Source organism: Amblyomma americanum, chromosome 1 (genome assembly GCF_052857255.1).
Source record: "Amblyomma americanum isolate KBUSLIRL-KWMA chromosome 1, ASM5285725v1, whole genome shotgun sequence".
Lineage (NCBI taxonomy): Eukaryota > Metazoa > Arthropoda > Arachnida > Ixodida > Ixodidae > Amblyomma > Amblyomma americanum.
In genome coordinates, this window is record NC_135497.1 from 202,225,948 (window position 1) to 202,244,473 (window position 18,526).

The following is an 18,526-nucleotide window of genomic DNA, read 5'->3' on the forward strand; positions in this document are numbered from 1 at the left end:
CTGTGGATACTCTCACTTGAGAGAGAGTTGTGGCGTTTTTGTTTATTTAGTTTGTGTTGTTAACAAGACTCTGGGTTCGAGGCTAAGCCCAACCCAAGGGGTTGTCCCCATCTCGCATGTTATTTTTGATTGGAGAATTGATGCTTTGGGCGGGCCACTGAAAATGACCGCCCTTAGTCCTTTGTTAATCAAGTGCTTAAAAGCGCATGTAAACGGATGCAGTCCAGTCTGAGCTGGGGCTCCATGCTTAGCATGTAATGTGATGCTACTTAGGCACTAACCTGCCCGGTCGATGAGTAAAGTAGTGCAAAGTTTGTTCTTTTGTAAATTCAGTTCTGCTTTTTCCAGTTTAACTCTCTGTATATGTATGTTGTAAAATTATGCTCTGCTGTCATCATCTACAAGCTCGCCTCCTGTTCATCTTCCAAGCCGAACGACACTAGAGGAAGGGTTTGTGAACCATCCTCGAAGAAACGGACGACTATTGAAATTCTACTGCATACACGCTCAGGACGACATCGTTCGCGAAGAGGGCCTTCAGCGCCGAAGCCCGACGGCGTGCAGCTTCTGCCAGCAACCGCTCGAGCCCAACTCCGGAGCCACTCCATCGCCCCCATGAAGTCGTCGGCACGTAAGCTGGGACGCCCCAGCCTCTGATGTATAATCTTAATCATGTGTAACTATTGAATATACCTGTTTGTTTAAACTGAGCCATACGGTGTCTCTTTGCCTCTCCGTCCCGTGTGGACCTGCGCATTATGGGGGTCATCACAACAGTCTTTTAATCTCCCAACTCATTTTACTCGCTGTTTAGACAAGTTATCACAAGCATTTGTGCCGGCAGAAATTCAGCACCTATCTCTAAAGCGCAGTGGCATACTTGCCAATGATCGGGCCACCGTGTACCCTAAACGACGGGCACCATACCCTGCAGTACACCCGAAAGCGATACATAAGAAATATTTTTCAGAAATATCCGATTCAGAAACATCAGTTCTTCTTTACCGGCAAATAGAATGTTCATATTTTTGTCAAATTTTTTAGGCCTACGGTTACTGGCACAGCGGCGATGACAGCTCGCAGCTTGTCCCGCGCATGGAGTTTACGGTGTCCACCCGAGGTAACTTTAAGCCATCGCTTTTATTTATGATCTAGCGTCTCTGGACTCGCATAAAATGAGAACAGACTTCCAGTGATACGGTATTCGCTGACGCTTGTAAAGCCGCTGCGTATTATCCTTTCTTATATTAACCTTTCTCCGAGCACTTGCGCCTGGTACTGATTTCAACACTATTATCTGTTCGCTTTTGACCCTCTTTGATCTTCTAATTAATCGACGAGCAAGCCGTGGAAGCACGACTGGTCTACTGAGTAATATGCATACAAGGAGGTAGCTTGTTTTTATGGGCCCATGTTACCACGATAAAAAGTTTCGTACTGAAACTTTCAGTCCATGCCGACCGGGAAGTGATCAGCACTAGTTAAACACTGAAAATTATTCATGCCCGTATGTTAGCGCAGGAGCGGGATCCCGAAAACCGGATACTAGCAACAGTATTTTAAAGAACGTCAGCTCTTACTACTCGTATATAATCTAGCCACCATGCTATTAGCATTCGAATGTTCGTTGTCCTTCCGAGATTTAGAGATTCCGGCCGCAACTTCAGACGTCATTGATGCATTGAACGACTTTCTACACCATTTGCGAATTCAAAACAAAAACGCGATAATCGCGGGGGATTTTAACGTTGCGGATGTGAAATGGGATGAAATGATGCCGGGGCAACGTGAACGAGAGGCAGCGCTCGGTCTTCTAGATTTGTGCTTTTCTCATGGGCTTCAGCAGGTAGTACGAGAGTACACAAGAGTACAGGGTAACAGCAAATCAGTTTTAGACCTTCTTTTTCTAACTCAAGGTCTTTTGTCACAGCCGGTGGAGGTAGAAGTGTTGCCTGGTCTTTCCGATCATTGTTTAGTTAGTATGAAGTTGTCCTTTGCCTCTTTTCGAAAGAAAACGATTGAAGTGTCATCTTACAAAGATTTTAACAGGGCAGACGACACCGCCGTACTTGACGAGCTAGATTACTGCTTTGGCCCGTTTGAAGAACTAAGCTGTAACGAATCAGTGACTGTTAATGAACTATGGTTAGAATTCAAATCTTTAGTACATAGGTGCATAACTCGTTATGTGCCACTGGTCACAAAAAACAAACGTGCGTGCAGTCCTTGGATAACAAGGAACATTATTCAACTAAAAAGGAAAATCGGCAGGCGTAGGAAAAAGTACCGACGCACACTCGATCCGGCTGCGTTGAGTGACATGCTAGTAATACTAGTAATAGCTCTAAGTAGTAATATGAGGTCACACATAAAGGAATCTAAATTTAAGTTTTATAACGTTACATTGGAAAAATTCCTACGAGAATCACCTCAAAATTTTTGGAGACACTTGGCAGTACCAAAGAAAAAAGTCGCGGAGATAAGCTCAGAGAGCGGACCTATAAGTTAAAAGACTGAAATGTGCGATCTTTTCAACAGATACTTCGCAAGTGTTTTCGGTGAAGACGATAACAAGCCAGCGGATACTAGGTTCGCTGCTGAAACACGCGCAATTACGACATAAGCTTATCGATAGAAGGCGTACTGAATTTATGGTTGAGCCTAAAAACATCAAAATCAATGGGCCCTGATGATATTCCTAATCTGTTTTTGAAGCGATACGCAGAATGGTCAGCTAGATACCTCGTACTAGTGTTTAGGAAGTCACTATCAACAAGCACGGTTCCCGATGATTGGAAAACTAGCAAAATAGTTCCTATTGTCAAGACTGGAGATTCAAAAACGGCCAGTAATTATCGTCCCATCGCACTAACGTCAACCTGTTGTAAGCTTCTAGAGCACATTGTCTCAAAACACATTCGACAATACTTAACAGATATTAAATTCTTGAATAGGTGTCAGCATGGTTTTCGACAGGGCTTGTCAACGGTTACACAATTAATAGAAACTTTGCATGATTTTAGCGAAATCATTGGCCAGAAAGGGCAAATTGACATAATATTCCTAGACTTTAGGAAAACCTTCGATCAGGTAAATCATAGAAAACTTTTAAGCAAATTTCAATCAGTACTCAAAAACTCAAATATAGTTCGTTGGCTGGAAAGTTTTCTTGTGGGCCGCAGGCAATTTGTAAGTATTGACGGGAGCGCATTCCAAGTGTGTGACGTGACAACGGGAGTGCCACAGGGCTCGGTACTCGGACCGTTATTGTTTCTTGTTTACATAAACGACCTCATTGAAGATTCAGAAATCAAGGCCAGATTATTTGCAAACGATTGCATTATTTATACTAACGTTAATTCAGTTGAAGATCAAGTTAGGCTTAATGGTTACCTGCTCAACATTAGCGAATGGTGTAGAAAGTGGCAAATGTCTTTAAACCCCAGTAAAACAGTATGTATGACAATCACACACAAACATCAGCCACTCGAATTTGACTACTCATTACAAGAAAACAAACTTAATCGAGTAACAGAATATACCTACCTGGGAGTGACAATTACTTCAGACCTGCGTTGGAACACTCACGTACATAACATTGTTGCTAAAGCAAATAAAAGATTAGGATTCATTAGGCGGTCACTTAAGCATGCTACACAGGATACTAAACTTACGGCTTATAAGATGGTCGTACGCCCGATAATGGAATATGCGTGTGAGGTGTGGGATCCCTACACTCAAACACTTGCAGCTGAACTGGAGCGAGTGCAGCGACGTGCACTTCGCTTTATCTATTCTCGCTTCCGAAGACAAGATCAGGTAACCCCACTTTACACTTTAGCGAACTTGCGCACTCTACAATGTCGCCGGAAACAAAAAAGACTCATTCTTTTCTATAAGATTATGAACAACATGGTACATATCGATATGCAGCAATACATAAGCGAAACTACTTCACGTATCACTCGGGGTAAACATTGCAGACACGTAAAAGAACAAAAGTTTTCTAAGCACTGCTACAAGCATTCCTTCTTCCTGTCCACAGCGAGAGAATGGAACAGACTGCCAGAGAATGTGGTGCTCGCATCGGGTGTGGATGTGTTCTCTGCCGGAGTTCGTGATTGTTGGTATAGTGCCTGATATAATGCGCCTTGCATTTGTGTTGGGCATGGTGTTTTCACATTGTTTTCTGTTTCGTTGCAGCGATATTTTTGCGCATTTTTATTTGTTGCTTAGAGGTCAGTTCCATTTTTTGATATGTTAAAACTTGGCACCGACTGGATGGTGCTGGTGTTTTGTTTGCCGTGTTCCGCCTTTTAAATCTGTACCCTGTATCGCTCCTAACTTGGTCCTGACCGGACTGATAGTATCTCTAATAAATAAAATAATTACATAAACTGCTGCAGCATCGCGCAAAATGTAAACCCCACCACATGACAGCGCCCTACTCTGGCGTTCCGCTATATATGTACCGTCTGAGCGGGTGCCGAGGCTGGTGCAACTTGGCGTCGTCATTGGTGACAAAATCGCGCACGCGCACTCGCCCTACGCTGGCATTCCGCTATATATGTACCGTCTGAGCGGGTGCCGAGGCTGGTGCAACTTGGCGTCGCCAATGGTGACAAAATTTTGGCCCACTCGCTTGGCGCAGAGGGTTCGGAGTGGTGCAAAGACATCGACACAACTCGACGCGCAAAGTTGTTAGTCGAGTTGAAGCCCGGTACGTGAGAGAGATTCGTACTGACGACCTTTGGATCTCTAAACCGTAATGAGGGGACCTTCGGAGGGCCGTGGCGGGCGAACCATTGGTCGCAGAGGGATGTGGGTTGTACCAAACGAATCGTCGTTTCGGGATGTACAGGTTGGTATCTGAATTTAGGACTTGGTAGTGAAATTAGGATATAACGAATTTGAGCCTCGGAAATAACGAAGGTGCACGTTAATAGTCATCATTAATAATAATGTAAAGCACAGCCGAACATATAGGTGAAAACAACTCAGCTAACGCTCTTCGTGCGATTTCGCATTCGTGAATCATTCTTTAATTTCTTTCAGGACATAAGCGGAAGTAGTTTACGGTTAGTGCAATATTCAAAGGTATTCTCTGCGCTTTAAGGTTACATGTTTTTTCAAACCTCGCGAGCGTATACCAGCAATCGTCTACGACGGATGGTCATTTACAGGTAATGGTCGTGCGTCACTGCTTGTAAAACGCAGCACAATTTGCGTTCGAACCCTAAGATCAGAGCTGGCCTTGGAGTAGAACGTGGTGGCGCGGGAAGAAAGAATCGTGAAAGCGCGTACACATGGTCGTTGTACTTCATTCTAACACCAAAAGGGAACTGCACAACTCTGCACCGCGCTTTCAATGCCCGCCCGTGTAATGATATTTTCAGTGCACGTTGATGAGCCCCTGGTGGTCGAGGTTAATCTCGCGTGCTCCTACACGGGGTGCCTCATGGCCAACATTGCTGCCCTGAAGCGTAAAAATTCAACCAGCTCATTAATCCAGAGTCTTTCAATACTGCTTGTTTCATGGACCGAGTGTAATGGTAGTACTAAAATGCGCACTAGTTATTACTGTTGCTATCCCTTTGTTAGCCCAGAAATGTGTGCAAAACTTCATCCCTTAATATGCGTGCTCTTCTACTGGTGCTGAAACAACTCATTAATTCCTGTAAACTCACTGCCCTTTAGTTACTGACCAAAAAAAGAAGCATTTCAACAATAAGGACGAGGCCAAGATTTCTGTAAACTCCTTAGATGTGTCCAACCAACAAGACGCTGAGCCTAAAGTTTATAATTACTCAAGTGCCCTCAGGCCTGTTCAAACTTTCTTCACACCATGATCATTAGACGAAGCATCTGGCAAGAAATGTCTCCCTGGCTTGTCTTGTCCAGCCTCCGCAAACCGGACATGAGTCGCTCTCAAGGAGTATATTAGGAGACATGCCTGAGGGGACGTACTAATTGGGCTTAAACTGACTCCCGGTGAGATCCACATTGATCGCGAGGCTGCTCAGAAAGTACTATCTGCGTTGTTCGCAGTCCATAAGCAGCACTGGAAATGCCTTGACCTGCGTGCGAAGCTCGAGGCTGCACCTCCTAATGAACAACCGAACACTTATCTGTAGAAATGTGGGAGACGCTAAGACAAGGCACAACTAGGCAAACCTGCAACTAAAATCATCTTTTAATACTCACGCGATGACACGGCTGTGACATGGTGTGTAGTTAACCGTGCTAGCTACGCTTTAATTAAAATACTAGGCATAAACACAATGTTTTCCATTTGCCTTAAAAATTTACCGGCTACTGCATAAACGCCAGCTCAAAAGAACAAAGAGCACAGTGAACAACAGCGTATATAAGAGAGCTGAAGAAATAAGAGTTTTGTAGTGAGAACTGCAGCACACATTCTCGGTCCCGATTAGTGAATTAAAATGGTCTCAAGCTCAAAAGAACTAAAAACGAAACGTTTTTTCGCTGGAATAAAAAAATGCATGTTGAGAATATTTCAGGAATCCTTCCTTATCTAAACGTCTTTTCGCAACTGAAACAAAAACAGCTCATGGGCTCGATTCTGCACGGCACAAATGAGACACTGAGCACCAAGCTAACAAAGTGTATAACCGTATCTATCCAGATCATTTCTTTTCTCTGCGTTTATCTAAATCGTGGCTGAAGACAAGACTATTGATTAAATAAAAGCGGGTTTTTGACTTTAACGGTGTTTTTTTTTCTTATTATTATGTACATACAGCGAAGCATGCGCGCTGTGGATGTGACACTTGGTGCAAGTTTTTTGAAGGGAGAAGAGAGCATCACCCCCCAGATTTGATAAGAGCTGCCGGAGAAAGAAAAATGCGGTAAATATCTTTCGGTGACGTAATTTTCCGTGAAGAAGGCTTGAGTACAGATTAACAACGGTGAAAAGTAACATAATCCGACGATTTGTGAGCATAGTGCCGAGTTATACGCCAATTTCGATCATTTCAATTCTTTAACAGATGCAAGAATATCATTTTTACTTCGTCCATAAAAACAGAATGAGAGAGGCGGATTGGCAGTTGGCCAGCGAGGTCGCTTACTGAAACCGTAGCAGTGACTCTGCCATAATAGAAGAAGAATATCATCTCGTCACCGAGCTGTAATGTCGATGTGATGACATCAAACATGCGATGCCGTCAAAGTCCGTTTGCTTACACGCAAAATGAGACCGGCTTATTAGCAGCCAACCTGAAGTAGCAACAGTTAATGCCCTTCTTTTCAATCTGCCTACCCCATCTCTCTTCGAAAGGAGGAAATCTTGTCTTGACCTCGAGCCTTCAGCATGGGGGTCCTAAAAACACTCTGCGCACAGACTTATAGCAGCCGCTTTTGAATTTTTCATGGCGCTTAGGAGAAGAAGAAAAAAAAAGATGTGTATAGCTTTACTGTGCTGACGGGCATCAAGCAAGTGTTGAATGAGATCTAAGAGCGCATTCCATGTTTGGCCACCCATCATCATCATCATCATCATCATCATCATCATCATCATCAGCCTGACTACACCAACTGCAGGGCAAATACCTCTCCCATGTCTCTCCAATTAACCCTGTCTTTTACCAGCTGCGACCACCAAATGCCTGCAAACTTCCTAATCTCATCCGCCCACCTAACCTTTTGCCACCCCCTGCTACGCTTGCCTTCTCTTGGAATCCACTCCGCTGCCCTTAAGGACCAGCGGTTATCTCGCCTTCGCAGTACATGCCCTGCGCAAGCCCATTTCCTCCACTTGATTTCGACTAGGATGTCATTAACCCGCGTTTGTTCCCTTACCCACTCTGCCCGCTTCCGGTCTCTTAACGTTGCACCTATCATTTTTCTTTCCTGCTGCGTTGTCCTTAACTTAAGCTGAACCCTTTTCGTTAGCCTCCACGTTTCTGCCCCATAGGTGAGCTCTGGTATGATACAGCGGTCGTACATATTTCTCTTTAGGCATATTAGTAACCTGCTAGACATGATCTGAGAGACGCTGCCATATGCGCTCCACCCCATTTTTATCCTTCTAGTTATATCCATTTCATGATCCGGATCAGCTGTTACGACCTGCCCTAAGTAAACGTATTGTTTTACACTTCCAGCATCTCGCTTCCAAATGTGAACAGCTGTTCCTTTGCTGGACTGTTGAACATTACTTTGCTTTTCTGCATGTTAATTTTAAGACCCGCCGTACTGCTCTGTCTGTCTCATTGATCATGGTTTGAGTTCATCTCCTGAGCGACTCAGCAATTCAATGTCATCAGCGAATCGCAGCTTATTTAGGTATTCTCCATTAACTCTTATTCTCATCTGTTCCCAGTTCGGGCCTCGGAATACCTCCTGTACACATGCGGTGAACAGCATTGGCGAGATCGTGTCTCCTTGCCCGACGCCCTTCCTTAATCGAATTTTATTGTTGACTTATTGGCCACCCAAAAATGCCTCAAATAACGTTTCAAGAGTTGAAAGGATATTCAGGAGCACCACGGGTGGCAGGTAAGGCTTCGTAGACGCAGCTCCGTTCTTACAGTTCAATGATTTTGGAGGCTGAAAAGAAGGCTTACCACTGGATAAACACCACCCATTCTTTTGCGCCCTATTCCGCAACGTTTGTCCATGTATGCCAGGGAACGTGTACTATTTGCGGATAAGGCCAACGACAACCCGGGCTTGATGCGTTTCCCTACGTCAATGCAGATTTGAAATGGTTCTTTTATCAGGAACACCGTAGCAGGATAATTGTATTATCTGCAGAAGTTATGCCCGTATTGCACGCCATGTTAAATTTGCTCTGCGGTTTCCTTGCGCATGCTGCTGTGTCATTGTAGTGCGTGCTCATGATACCTTGTGGCACTTATATTCTTGACTCTGATTGCGCAAGTGCCATATATTTAAGCTGGCATAATCTGACATTCAAGCGCTCAAGTTAGAATATCTGTCCTACAATGGATCACCAGAAACGCGTAGACTGAGAAATGAATTAATGGTGATAGTTGGGGATGGTTGGCGAAGGTTCAGTGTTGACAACAGCACAAGATGGGCAGACGCGAGAAAAATGAAAAGAGACGGGACAAGCGCTAAATGCCTTAGTTTAATTGTAGAGGTTCGTTGTTAACGTTTTCTTTCAAATACTTTAGACTTACTTTCGAATCACGTGGATAGGGTGGGAAACCTTGGCGCTCATTGCCGACAGCCTTTCAGCTGTTCTAATGCCAGTGCTCAACAAAGTCCCAAAGGAACAGTTTCTGCGCATGCACGTTATTAATGGACGGCACCACTTTGGAGATGTGACGGCATCAGCTCGCTTACGTTCCTAGTGAGTGAGCTTTTTAGACAGAGGGGAAAATCTGATCGTTTGACAAACGCCGTACCGTGTTCCATCTGAAAGGTAACGCTCGGCGTTGCAGTGCTCTAGCACTAAACGCCTCGCTAGCGAGAGAGCCGTCTTGTCTGGGGATGAAGCCTCGCAGCGCAAATAAACTAAAATAAAGCAGTGGGTTTCGCGAGTGGGTTTCGAACCCGGAGCGGAGTGAACAGATGCGCTTTGCTGGCAACTGCACTAGACCACTGTGCCATCGCCACGATGCGAGTTCGGGCGCTCTACCGCTTGACTATTGCCGCTGCCGCCTGGAAAACTGAAAGTCTCTTGCGCTGTACTTTGCACGTCGTCGCCTGCATCAACTTTCCTCCGTGTGCACTGGATCGAAAAACCGAAAATAAGGTGGAAAACAAAGTGCTCCTGCACCGAATTTGCATTTGGACTGAGTGTTTCGCTAGCGAAAAGCCGTCTTGTCTCCATGGCGGTTAATTAACGGAAGAGCCACCCGTCACAGTTGACAGGTGGCAAAATAGAGAGAACGAAATCTCCCTTTTCGTCTTGTAGGGGAGAGATAAAAGAGGCAAAACACTCAGATATTACGAAAAACACGGATATAATGAAATACTTGGATATAACTTTGATATACTTGGATATATCTGCTCCTCATAACTGCTTAAGCGGATTCGAAAGGGCTCAAGCTTTTTGATTTCCTCCGCATCAATAAAACAGGTTGTCCTAACTTTAACCCTTTTTTTAAGCCCGGTACTGGTAGCACAGTCACCAATATTAACGAAGACACACAAATTTAATCAAAGCCACAGCGCTTGTGCGCCTTTTCAATTCAATTCTTTATCTACTTTTGAGAGGAGGAGAGTGCACTAAAAGCCGTGATAACAGCTTGACGTGAGTCCAAGCTCTTTACAAGTTGGCTTTCACACAGGTACGTTTATCGTATTGCTTCACAGGTTACAAGAGCTTAATTATTATAAACACGCATGACAATCATCGATCATACAGCAATTATTGAAATTAAATACTGCAAAATAAGTGAACAAAATATCAAAAGTAACAAAACAATAAAAAAGCACAAAGACATGACAGAACATTAGCCGCATCATGTACGCAAATGCGATAAAAACAATTTAATTGTAGAATCGGATTTACCAAACGGATCAAAGGACGCTTCTAATCGATTTAATGAAGCTGGGTGGGTGTACAATAAGCAGTCTTTTGAATACTTCGCCCGTGGTGTGGACACGTTACATGTTTCACGATGTCGGGTATGACACTTAGAATCATACTTTTTGAGCTTGGCGAGTTGCGGTAGGGTACACCCAACAAACATAAATGCCCACGAGAGCAGCAGATTGGACAGCCGTCGCCGTAGCTCAGTTGGTAGAGCACCGGACGCGGTATTCGGAGGTCGTGGGTTCGGATCCCACCGGCGGCATGGTTGTTTTTTCTGCTGCTTTATAAGTAATTTTCTTTAAGCGATAGATAAATCCAAGTATTATTATCCCACTGTTAAGCACAACACATTAAAAAAAATTAAACATTCCCCTATGCACCTTGGTCTCGGTGACTGTTGGCTCCCTTCATCAAGTTTCTCAAACGAGCCCCTCATTTTCTTTACCTTGTCTGCTAATAGTTTAACGAGGGTCTCGGTTCTGGCAGCCTTGATGCCATAGGTAGCATAAGAGGGCTGTCGCACAGTTTCCGCCCTCGCCATTAGTGGACGTTCCACGTCACACTCGCGGTATTACAGGACGTGCTATGTCCGCCGCTATGGACGAGGGTGGCGCTGGTGAACACTCTCAAGGTTCACTTACACCCAATAAACATAAATGCCCATGAGAGCAGCAGATTGGACAGCCGTCGCCGTAGCTCAGTTGGTAGAGCACCGGACGAGATATTCGCAGGTCGTGGGTTCGGATCCCACCGGCGGCATGGTTGTTTCTTCTGCTGCTTTATAAGTAATTTTCTTTAAACCGATTGATTGGCACTACAAATAATATATATATATATATATATATATATATATATATATATATATATATATATATATATATATATATATATATATATATATATATATAGAGAGAGAGAGAGAGAGAGAGAGAGAGAGAGAGAGTGAGTGAGTGAGAGAGAGAGAGAGAGAGAGAATAAAAGTGGCCCTCAGATGCTTCCTTGCGGCCCCTTATAGCTAAGAGTGAAGACGATTTAGACTCATACACGTATTAGTGTGTACCGCGTCCTATGCTGCAGGTACGCTTCGAGAAGAGCATATGACTTTCTATAGAAACCATATTTTTCAAGTTTACAATTGAGAATCTTTGATTTACTGAATAAAATGCCTTGGAAAAGTCGATATATATACCTATTACCACTGTTTTAGTAGTAAAAGACTCAATATTATTTCTTTCTGAGATAAGAGACCTGTTTCCGTAGACCGATTCCGCCTGAATCCGCGTTGAAAGTCATGTCATAATTAATGCTGATGTAGATATGATGTCATCCTGATGTGTAATAATTTATCTATGCCTTTCGAAAATTTAGGCCGCATTGAAACTGGGCGGTAATTATGTAGGGCAATTCTTTCGCCCTGTTTAAATACTGGTATCTCTCGGCCTTCTTGCGGTGTTTTTGGAAACACACCAGTAGAGAGTATTAGATTGCAGATATGTGTTAGAACAGGGAAAATTAGAACAAGTGCATTTTTGACAGGCGCTATTTGCATTCCATTGGGGTCTTTAGATTTCCTGTTCTTAAGCATACAAGCGAAGGAAAAAGAGGCGGTCGTTATGGCATGCATATATGAGGGAAGCCAACAGCCACCAAAATCAAGGGGATGCCTTTTTTATTATTTCGTAGTCTTTCATCAATGCACGAAAAAACTTCAGCGTGGTCTGTCGGGGAAAGAAAAGTTGAATTAGAAGTGCTGTTATTTATCAGGTATACTGCATCTGTAGTCATGCTGCTAACGAGTTCACTGGTGTCGCAATCCTACTGAACGAAGTCTTTTATACGCATCCATTTCGCGTCTCGTTTAGCAAAGTAAATCGGGGGTTGATTTTTTATCTTTTTACCTGTGCGTGACCGACAAAGGCTCTTCGACACCTTTACATGACCCTTCATAAGCGACTCAACAATTCAAAAATTGAAAGTGTACTCGATACCCTACCGAAGCCACGATATCTTAGTTGGGCTTTCGCACCGTCAGACACAGAGAAGCGCACCGGCTGTTCGCTCAGAAAGAGGCGGCTAAAAAATTTCGTTCACGCTCGGCCCTCTCGGCCGGCAATCACTGCTTTCCTGGGCAAGCACCGGTCGACGAAGGGATAAAAACAGTGTCAAGTGTCGCTACCAGGCAACGCACTAGTGTCGCCCGCTTCGCGTACGAAAAAGAAGAATCAAGTGTGAATGTTTCTTGAGGAGCACGCGACAAGAAACACTCCTACACGCCCCTCCCCTTGCCTCTAGTGGCGCGGCAGAGCGCGGCCGATGTCTTCGCCACAGATCTCGCCCTGCAACCGGATTCTGCATGCTCCACACAAAGGGATTTCTACGCGCGCTCGCACGCTGCCGCCCTTGTGCCGCGTTCAAAAGGTGCCCGGAGAATATAGCGGCCGCAAAGCCCGTTATCGCCTTCCGCAGCTTCAGCGGAAGCGTACAGGTGCCCCGAATCGCGAAGTTTCCATTCGATTCTCGCTCATGCGGCGTCGAGCGCGCAGCGTAGCTCCATAGTCATCGGCAGGCTACTAGAGAAGGCCTTGGCTTTCCGGCCTGTCTCGATTTAGGCAAATGTCAAGCGGTGATATCGCGCCTTCGGGGAGCTGTGGCTGTGCAGTATGGGACAGTTCGAGAGGCTTTTGCCGAGATTTGCGCGGAAGCACGAGTTTATTCCTCGTCTGTCGTCCAGAGAACTCGTTTGGCGGGCCATCGTGAATGGGCGATTTCGGAACTCTGTGAAATGAAAGAGCCACATACCGACCAACGCGATTTATTAACCGTGTTTCTTTTTTTTTCTGTCTATTTAGAATGAGCACAGACAGAACTTTTTTCGTTGCAATCGTAGTATACATTCAGCGAGACCAGATCACCTAAAAAAAGTTTCGTGGAATGAGCGTTACTTTCAGTGGCTGGTTGTGCTCACCCAGGTCAGTTGTGCCCAGCCGGTTCCACCCCGACTTGAACTTTCTTCTATAATGTATTCGCTCAAAGCTAGACATTCTATCGCTATCACCGGAATAGAGCAGTCAGCGCGGTGATTCTTTAGAATGAAATATATTTGAATAGAATTAACAACTGTAAAATGCCTAAAAACTGCCACGCCCTTCTTGCATGCTTGAATTAATACTGCCTACCTTCTTACATGGGTGTCACAGTAAACCCAGGTATTCTGCCTCGTTTCTTTTCAGTAGCACAAGCTCATGCTTAGTTGCTTCCATTAGAAATAGTGCATAAAACTGTGCCATTGAATTTCTTCCTGCATGAGAAGGCTGAGAGGATATAAAGAAAACGCTATCATCACCGTTGTGGTGAGGAACTGCACCAGAATGTTATGTACTCTTTAAAATCTACAGGCGATGAAGGAATCGGTACTAAGGGTAGTCAATCAATTGTATTGTGGTGCGTCATGTCAGGTGGGCACTCGCTAAGAGACTCTAGCCTAATAGAATGTTCACAGCGCATTAAAAGCAGTGGTCTGCATAGTTTGCTTATAGTCAAAGGTACGTGCGTGACTGCACTGTTTTGAATTTGCAATTAAGACGTTTACATGGGCATAAGCGAATCCCTGGTAACGTAATTCCTGCGCTGGTTAGTTATTTCGTTCTTTTGAGGTAGCATTAGTTTCGTTCGTTCTGTTAGCAGGCGAGCTCTGCTTTTTTCTTTAAAACTTGAAGGACGTCATTAAAATTATAGGTGATTGGAATAATCCGAACGCAACATAATGTATAAAATCGCTGCCATATATGAATCTCGCAGCCAGCCATTTAGCAGCAGGGATAAGCACACCAGTGCCAAGGCCTGGTTCGAGTACATATCTACGTAGCGAGGACAAAGCAAAGAATTTGATTCACGTGTGAGGCTTTCTCTATTTTTTAGCGCTTGTTTCGCTCTTTACCGCAAAATTTTCGATATGATATTCAGCTGCAAAAAAAGCGCGTTCAGGGGAGCAAAGAAATTGATATAGATATCTCTGCGACGCTTAGATTCCGCGCTTCTTTCCTTTTAGCAGTTACTTTGCAGTATGTAACCTAATGTGCCAATACTGACTGCACGCCTGCTTTGGTCCGTGGAGCAAGAGTTATTCAACGCATATCCAAGGCAGCCATGGGTCTAAAGCATTCGCGCTGCATTCTTACTGGATGCAAAACGTGCGATCAATATGGACGTCAGTATAAAAGAGGTATGACGCCATGCCTCCTTTAGTAGCACTAAAAGAGAAAGGGACTATGAATGATTGAGCCCTGCACATGTCATTGATCTTCGACCTACTTCAGCTCGAGGTGACTGCGCTGTTTATTTTACTGCGGCTAAAGGTTTGTGTGCTGCAATAAAACGAGCGAGCAAATCTCGCTTTTAACTGCTCGAGAACTCAGCGGAAGTTCTGTTTCCCAGAGCAAATGAAAAAATATTTTAACAGGGGATCGTTAGGGGTCCCGTTCAGCGAAAAACAAGGCGTCGTCGGCGGCGGCGTTGCGAGCGAAATGTCCCTAGAGAAGTAGCGTAGGTGGCAGGCGGGCCACTATAGGTGACGTGACCTTGTATGGTCATCACAAGCTGCCCACTGTGGCAGGTGGTAGTTAAATTAATGATTGGTTGCGAGAGGTACGTTGCTTGGGAAAAGCAACCTGACTCTCACAAGCTCCACCGATGGCTGTGTTTGAAACAGCCACCTGCTGGGGGGGAGTTAATTGGAAAGGCCGCGGTTGCTTAAATACGAAACATCAGCGACACGACAACAGAACAATTCCGTTCAAGTTAAAAAAGAAAACAACATCAAGATCTCCGCAGATATCCTGTTTCTTTTTGTTTTTTTGACAGCGAGAGTGATGGCGTGAGAATGGCGCCTGTCCTGTGTCCTCTTTTTTTTCTCTGTGTTCTTTTCTCTGCACTGTCGTTTGGATCTTTGAGCAATATCGGAAACATACAGCTACGTCTATAGGACGCGCATATGATTAAGTTCATGCGCACAAGAATAAGCGCGTAAATTAAAATTACAAATTAGCAAATTACAAGTTAGCCAACTGCTCGGCAGCAGGCTGCCGGAAAGGTAGGAAAGATAGTTTGCAGAAAGCGACCGACTTGGAAGGCTGCTCAGAGCACTCTTTCCGCTGCGCTATTCTTGAATAGGTAACGACGTGGGAGTGAAGTGGACACCCTGTTACTCCCCAACATGCCTCTTCTGCACAACTGGAGCGTTTTAATTTTTTTTTCTAGTTTTCAGAGTACGAAAGACAGCTATGCATCATTCGTAATATGCGCGGAGTTTCAGACGGCCATAAAACGGAAAATAATGAAAAGGAGCGAGGAAGAAAGAATATAAGCGCACCCTGTCGTCCTCGTGCGCAAAAAAAAAATAGAATTTACTTTACTTTTCCCCGCAAAAATTTAAGAAATTCAGTGACGTTACTTTTCGCAGTTCGTGAGGGCTGGAGCACCGAGAATAAATCACTTCATGCTCTCCTGTTTTCTTTGCTTTTTCTTGTTGCGAAGAGCGTTGGAATACAGCTCCACCCTATGTTAGCGTTAAATTAATTTCACGGTAAGCTTCTCTTTCGGTCTTGCCTGCCCAGGATGGATCACCAGCTATACCAAGGATGGTACGAGGGAAACACTTTATATTCATTGTCTCTCTTTAATTATCTCTACCCAGATTAAGCCAGCTACTGACCACTTCAGACGCATTCCTTAGGCACTTTCCTCGAACAGCAGAGAAGCCGCACCACAGATTCACCTTAAGCTTGAGACTGAATTGCTGGCCTTCGTCTGAGTTGCGTCTTCTTGTTTTGTTCGGAGCTCGTGTAGCAAACGCAAGATGCTAGCTGTCAGAACAGGCCGGGAGCTCAGCCGGCATTCAAGCTGTCCGCCAATCGTATGGCGTCATTTCCTCGTGACGGCTCTCCTGAGCGCGCCTTTCAGCCTCTTGTCTTCATCCCTGTCTTTTACTGCCCCCCACCCGCTCTCCTCTTCTATTTCTTTTATTATAGAACCTTGGTTATTCGGCAATTTTGGGCCGCCTACGCTTGGGGGCGGAGGGCGGAGTCAGCTCCGAGCGCAGGTTACAAGCGAACGTCTCATCGCAAAAAGCCGCTCGCGGTGCTGTTTCAGACAAGAACACGAAACACAAACGCTCAAAAGTGGGCTTGCTCGAGTACGGTAGGCTTTTATTTATTTTTTTGAGGGGCGGGGGAGGGGGACGTGTGTATCCGAGCAGTGTCAGCCGTTGACGCGAACGTCGCTGCGCTTTTGTGAAGAGTAGGACTGATTGTCACCACTCGATTGGGTTGCTAAGCTTGCGAAGCCTCCAGCGGTGCCCTATTTCCTTTTGCGCTCACTTGACCCTTTTTTCTTCGGTTTGCACTGTTTCCCTCTTTCCACCTTTTCTGTCTGCCGGGAAACGCGTGTGCAAAGCCAGCCTCCGCGGCTAAATGAACGGTGAAGAAACACAAGTGTGACAGTCGCTCTCGTAACAAACATGTGAAAAAGGGCCGAACACGTTATGCTGCCTCTCGCTGGCTTTTATTTGACTCAAGCCTTGTTTGCGTCAAAGAGATCTGTTTCAACTGTATTTCGGAGAACACGTCAGTTTTGCCAGAGCGCAGCAGAGTAGCATTTCGCCTCCATCACTGAAAAGTTGGCCGGGTCTAGCTATACATAACTGAACTGCCTGCATACTCTCGCTCGTGCGAGCAATGGGGCTGGCTGAAGTACGGCGAACTTTACCAGAAAACGCTTGAAAAAAAGATAAGCAATCTAAAATGAGTTCACGGCCGTTGGTGATGCGAAACAGCAGTGTGGTATACCACCGAGTCACGCTCTACGAACACGAAAGATGGATTTGGCAGTGTTGAAATGCCTGGCCGAACATTTGCTGCTCACTGCCTCTGACTCAAGTCATTGCAGTCTGTGCTGTTGTGCCGGAGGAGACATTTCTTTCCAGCTACTGTGCGGGCCGGCTGCCAGCGATGCATTCATTGCCGTTCATTAATGGTTCCTTGGGCTTGAATAAAAGTTTCACTACTTATTACCGTTTCGCTTTGCTTGCTCAGTAGCTACAAAAGAGCGCTGCACGAGTGCTACTCGGAATTCCGGGTGTTACTTTTTGGGACGATCCATTCGAAATGCACCCGTTCAACGGCGCTTCACTCGCCAGTATTTGGATAGAGCGAGCGTACAGGCGACGGGGCCTTTTCTCCCCTGCTTCCTGCCATTCACTCGCTTCCGCGTTCCAGTGAACTCAGCGACCTACGTTAAAGACTCAATGAGACCGGGATCTTCGCTCTGTTTGGGACGTGACGGGGGTCAGCGGTGGCCGGTCTCATTACGGACCGCAAAATTGTTTAATAAATGAGGAGCAGCCCTGTAGGATTGCCCCTGCCTGGGGATCTCTGAAACGGACGGACGTGCTGTGCTGCCGGGCATGCGGGCAGGAACCTTTTGATGAAGAAGCTCGTTAATTACGCACGTCATTAACGGCGGCTGCTCCTACCATGCGCACCGCACTCCACTGCTAACTTCATTCCTATTCGCTCACACGGTATTGAATAAGAGAGATATATTTTCCCTCCATTTTACGCTAGGCTGCGAGAAATTCGGCCGAAGATCTACACGGCGGCCTGTTTGCTGCCTTCTGAAGAATGCCCGCGGGGCCTTGCTTGAGAAGGAGGAACAGTGCCTCCGACTTGTGTGGTGTAGAATTCAAATGAGCCAGCTTCTAACGGCAGACAAAAGCAATTTGCTAGCGAGTCCCGACATTATATTCCAGTTTTGCTAGTACTCGATTATTCATGTTTTTCAGCACTGTTGCTCCGCTCCATATCGGCGCGATGCACATCAGGGCAAGAGGCGCCGATAATGAGGTACATCTTTCGCGCTAGGACAATTTCGACTCACAAGACACACAACTGCCCCATTTTTTTTAGTTCTCGGCGGGGTCTAAAATGCGTGTCTTTTAAC

General features: G+C 45.3%; 1 protein-coding gene and 1 non-coding gene across 3 annotated transcripts in view; one reads left to right on the forward strand and one right to left on the reverse strand.

The window, feature by feature from the left end:
- Positions 1–18,526, reverse strand: part of LOC144114504 (G-protein coupled receptor dmsr-1-like) — a 662,808-nt gene that overhangs the window by 550,117 nt on the left and 94,165 nt on the right. The gene's annotated exons all lie outside the window — the stretch shown is intronic.
- TRNAP-CGG (transfer RNA proline (anticodon CGG)) lies at positions 10,721–10,793 on the forward strand. The gene has a single exon. It is a non-coding gene; the product is annotated as a tRNA-Pro (tRNA).